Source organism: Sinocyclocheilus rhinocerous, unplaced genomic scaffold (genome assembly GCF_001515625.1).
Source record: "Sinocyclocheilus rhinocerous isolate Xijiao unplaced genomic scaffold, SAMN03320098_v1.1 scaffold1655, whole genome shotgun sequence".
In the NCBI taxonomy this organism is placed as follows: domain Eukaryota; kingdom Metazoa; phylum Chordata; class Actinopteri; order Cypriniformes; family Cyprinidae; genus Sinocyclocheilus; species Sinocyclocheilus rhinocerous.
Genome location: NW_015655597.1, coordinates 472 through 6202, shown reverse-complemented (window position 1 = coordinate 6202; position 5731 = coordinate 472). Strand labels below are relative to the sequence as shown.

The 5731-nt window shown below is 34.2% G+C and overlaps 1 long non-coding RNA gene across 1 annotated transcript in view; it reads left to right on the top strand.

Annotated features, from left to right (window-relative positions):
* LOC107718798 (uncharacterized) overlaps window positions 1-257 on the top strand; it is a 19198-nt gene extending 18941 nt beyond the window's left edge. Inside the window, exon 4 of the long non-coding RNA XR_001637448.1 lies at window positions 181-257. This is a non-coding gene — a long non-coding RNA (uncharacterized LOC107718798). The remainder of the gene's footprint in view (window positions 1-180) is intronic.
* Window positions 258-5731: the final 5474 nt, after the last annotated feature.

The following is a 5731-nucleotide window of genomic DNA, read 5'->3' as shown; positions in this document are numbered from 1 at the left end:
TTCCAGATTGATCATCTAAAATTAGTTAAAATCGTTTTGGTGAGGTTTGGGGGACCAACTTAGAACCACTGAACCAGCTTAGGCTGGGTCTGTGTTCAAAAGAGTATAAAGCTGTGTAAAGTTAAGTAAAATGAAATAAAATGAAATAAAATGAAATAAATGTTTTGATACAAAGAATAGACTGGCTAGTGCTAGAATCTGATTTATGAGCATCCTGTTGTCTTGGGCCTCTGTGGAATTCAGCTCCTCGTGTTTCAACTGTTCTTTATCAAATCTTAAATTGTCTGATTCGGTCTGATACCCTACAAAATAAATGATCAAACAAAAAAAAAAGTGATTAAAGAATGAATGAATGAATAAATAAATAAAAATATAACGGTATAAAGCTATGTTTGAGTAGAAATCATATTGACATTTTTGACTTCTGATGTCAGACTGTGACATCTTGGCGAATCTGAGCACAATCTGAAACATTGAGATCTCTTCTGAAACTCTAGAGGAGATACATGTGATGTTTCTTTTTCTTCTCACAGAAGAAAAATTTGAGAAGCATGGAGAAATAATCAAAAGATTCCATCTATATGATTGTTAATTTAATTATGAATCTGTCTTTCATGTGTCTAAGACAATATAAGTCTCTGATTGTGCTGATAAATATATTGGACATAAACAGGGTTTTATACAGTTTAATGCAGTGGAAATCGTATTTCTGCTGTCTTCAGTACAAGGTGTGTGCGTGAAATGGACTTCCTGCTATGGAGAGTCATGCCTGGTTGGCTGTATTATGCAATTTCATTATCATATGGGCCATGCATCTCACATCACATTTATTACAGCAGATAAATAGCTCAACACAGTTTAACAGATGGCAAGGACAGATACAGCAAGGAGATTTACTCTGGGTTTCTTCTGTAGGTTAAAGCCAGTATGAGACGTGCACGTTTAGGAATGTGTGTATGTGCATCTCACCTGACCGGCAGCCAGCCAGCCATATTTGTCTTCTGTAAGATTCATGTCACGGTTGAAAGCATATAGCTGTCGGTATCGCAGATGCTCAATGTCCACAAGGTTGAACAGGCGACGGGCATAATAGTAGCTCTCGTTGTTTCCTTTTCTGGGAAAGTCAAGCCATTCTGGATGGCCGAACTCGTTACCTGGAGAAAGAATATTTTGAAAAATGAAGATTGCAAAAGCTGGTGAAAGCTTTTATCAAAACAAGAAAACACACCCCAAAGCATTTTCAGGTAATTTTGTGTGTTATGAAAATATTATAACTTGCATCCCGTACAGGTCCTTTTCACATGAGCTTTTCTTACACTGCACTGTTTTTAACTAAATAAGATTTATTTTTAATTTTACCAGCATTACTATGAATGCTTGGCCATCAACAGGCAGAAAATCAGCCTTATATAAAGATCTCCAAGGAAAGTTCAAATGCATTGTCATTCATTCATTCATTCATTCATTCATTCATTCATTCCTTTTATCTAGGAATTTTAGTTTTGATACAAAAAATATCTTTGATATAAGTGACAGAAACTTGTAGTTGTGTTGTCTTGTTGGAGTCTTGTTGAAGTTTATTTAACAATACAAGAATTTACATGAAGGAACAATAAATAAATAATAGTATTTAATACTTTAAGCTATGTAAATATAACTACACATTACATATAACATTATAAATAAATAAATGAATAGATGGATAGATAGATAGATAGATAGATACTGCTTTAAATTATGTAAATTCTACTACTACAAATGATGATAATAATAATAATAATATAAACATTATTACAAATATTTTAGCTAAAAATAATTATAGAATAATACTTTATATAAAATACAAATAATAATAAATAATACTAATACTAATAGTAAAAATAACAACAGCATCATAAATAATGAGAACAAGAAGGGTTAAAGTAATTTTATTTACAACAAAATAAATATTTTCTTTTTGATGATCTTCTCTTCCTGATCAAAACAGCATTGCTTTCTCAATTAAAGCATGTAGCTAATTTTATACTAATGAGTCATTTCATAGACATTCACTGATTAAAATGAAATGAAAAAGAGCAGCAGCTGAAAAGGACATTGAGTCAGTGAAGGATCCATGGCAGGAAGAAGAAATAAAAAGAGAGAAAGAAAGAGGGAGAGTATCAGAGCAATCAAATCCCTCAGCTTCCACTTGAACTTTACTTAATGTGCATTGGGACTTTCTGCGGCAAATAATTCAGATAGAGTCATATCATTTGTCAACTGGAGAGAGACAGAGCATAGGCTGGCCGTGGCGGATGCTCGCACAAAGAACCATGACAGCTCAGACTCCATAATTAAACGAAGAGAGTGAAGATGACGAGACACTTTGTCTCTCTTACGGCTCCTGTCACCTCCGTCATACGTCTTATCCTGCCGCCCCATGCGCTGAATACAGACACAATGATAAGGGACGTCCACAGCTCTTCACCTGCACTATATTAAGATAATCTTAAATTATTCAATGCTTGCACTGATGCAGTACTCCTGAAAGTTATGGGACAGCACTGAAAAGAGCAGTTTAGGCCCAACACATCTGCTGTTTTTCGACAGAATGGATCTCCCAAGTGAAAGTTTAGCTTGAGTGAATTAAAACGCTCCATAGATTCTCTGCCTGCACAAAATCCTGCAGTTGTATGCATGAGTCTTTTTGAGAGATGTATAAAGCTCACTTCATACCACCGGTTGATTGACAGGTAAGAGGGGTCAAACTGTATCTTTCGAAGGTTAGATCAATATGGTAGCTATAACTTGGCAGCATATAAGGGAGATGGATTTCAACAAGGCCCGAAGGACTGCTGCTGTCCAGGCGCAGGTTTTCTTTTTTTCGTACAGCTGGGAGCAATTGCTACAATCTATAAATTGAAACGTTACAGAAGCAAAAGTAGAACTGTACATTTTCTGAAGAAAACGCCCATGCAAAACTCAACTGTGCAGCAGTAAGGTTTTGTGGTCTGACAAGTTTTAAGTGTGTTGCTATGTGGTTGCCAAGTAGTTTGAAGAATTGAACTGAGAATGCCTTTTAAATTACAGTTTCATTTGAGGTGACAAACAGGATGAATAATTGCAAGACGAATTAAAATTAAAATTCATATTGCTTATTTTCAACAGCAAAGATTGTCAGAACAAACACGGAATGTTGGTTTGACAATGCCTTGAACGTTTTGGAAAAGTTTAAAATCCATTAAGTTTAAAGGTTTATAAACTACTGACTGAAAGTTTGGGGTTGGTATGATTTTTTAATGTTCTTGAAAGAAGTATCTTATGCTCACTAAGGCTGTATTTATTTGATCAAAAATAGAGTAAAAACTGTAATATTGTGTATAATTTTAAATTACTGAATTATTTTTCTATTTGAATATATTTTAAAATGTAATTTATCCATGTGACTGAATTTTCAACAGACATCACTCCAGTCTTCAGTGTCACGGTTCTTCAGAAATTATTCTAATATGTTGATTTGCTGCTCAAGAAACATTTATTATTATCATTGTTGAAAATGACAGCTTAATATTTTTGTGGAAACCGTATTACAATTTTTATTTTAGGATTATTTGATGAACAGAAATAATTCATTTGAAAATTTATTGTAAAAAAATTACAGCATTTATTTGAAATAGATTTTTTGTAACAATGTAAATGAGTATTACTTCCTTTTAAAAAAATTTAAAAAATGAATGAATGAATGAATGAATGAATAAATAACTAAATAACTAAATTCTTTCTTTTTTCCCCCAAACCTTTGAACTTGTAGGCCTTACGGACAGAATGATATAAAACAACAGAATATTAGAACTGTAAAACAGTTTATTTAGATTAGACAGACAGACAGACAGATAGACATATAGATAGATAGATAGATAGATAGATAGATAGATAGCTGATACATACAAAAAGTCACATTTTGCATTTGTTTGTATAAGTCACAAGAGTGCATTTAGACAACAAAACAGCAAGATCAAAAGCATCGGGCCACAACCATGCAGTTTCCCAGTGAGACCTTCTGAATAGGACAGAGTCAGATTTGTCAATTAGTGTAAGCATACTATTTTCATTTTTGATTAGGCAGTCCAGCCTCAAGTAACCACACAAAGAGCATGCATGGCACACACACTTCCCTTTTAAGTTTTTCACTAAGCCCATAATCTGATCTGACGTGCAGTGATGTTTGAAGTCAAGTTTCTCTTTGGTAACTATAGTGTGAGGCCAAAGATCCTGGTGAGCAGCAATGGGATTTAAATAGTTTGCATGAAAAGCCCTCCAAATCAACCCATAAATAAGAAATTTACTTCTTTTTAGCTCTCAATCTCTTTCATGTGTAACAAGCTGCAAGGTGGAGATTAGATGGTCTCTGAGTTCAGTGTCAATTTGAAGTCAAAGAAAGAAGCTCTTGCTTCACTGTTAAAGATAATGTGACTTGTATGCGGCCCCAGTAGAGCCGGGACTAACAGATGAGGCTAACAGAGGCTCAGTCTGGATTATGGCCAGAGAATAATAAAAAAAAAACCACACATAGACATATAGTGTTCAAACAGTACAACATGCTTTTTGAGAATGATGTGCATTTTTCAATGCATGTTAGGTGAGGAATATTAAAAGTATGTGATGATAAATGAAGTGTGACTAATTAACCTCATTCAAAGCTACCTGTTACTTTTGAATTACCTCACCAAACAACATGTAATTAATTGCACGCTTCCAACTTTCTCCACACATCTAATTGGCTCTGTAGGATATTATGATCAGTCAAGTGTATCTGGAAACCAAATTCAGATGAATATAAAAAGCATTTAAATTTTATTTAAAAAAAGTGTCACACCAATTTCTAAGTCTGAGGATTTTTTCTTTTTTTTATGTTAATATCTTAAAGAAGGAAATGAATACATTTCTTTCATTGTCATTTGAGATATATCTATGTATAAGAAATAATAAAAGTGTTTGCCTTGGTAAACACCACTGAATATGCTAATTCCATACCTTTATACAAAAATATGCTTATACATACAAAAATATACTTTTTGGATTATTTTTGTGACAGTAACAAGAGGCATATTCAGACAACAAAACAGTAAGATCAAGACTCTTTTGCACCACAAAGGCCACGACCTTGCTGTTTATTTCTGCCAAAATGACACCCCTAACTTCTGTCTTAATAACCAGGAGGCAACTTTAGCTGGATGCTTTTAAACATATAGTTTGTGTGTCTGGTTGCTTTTGTTTAGTGTGCAATTTTGCCTGCTGTCTGCCACTTCCTGTCTTAATTAGGGGGAATAGGAGTCTGTTTAATGGGAGGAATAACTCACTTTCTATTCCAGTAGGAGCAAACATTTGCCTTTACTTCACCACAAATCTAATAACACACACATACAGCAGCCCCAAAACATATTTGGCTACTTAAGCCACCCTTAAAAAGCACAAATGTCATTGCAATAGATAAAATATAACACACGTGGCATTTATAGGGAACAATTGCAAAGCACACTTCTCAAGCAAAATATTCCACAAAAACACGTTTGTTTGGACACTTTCTGGTCAACAGCTAATGTCTAGTTCTGGATCAGCTTCAAGTTCATGAGTAATGCAGCTGGGTCATACCATGGCAACTCAATGAGAAGTCCCCAACATTCCTCATCACTGGTTTTTAACGATTGAAAATGGGTAAAATTCAACAATTTGGACATGGAACCTGACTGAA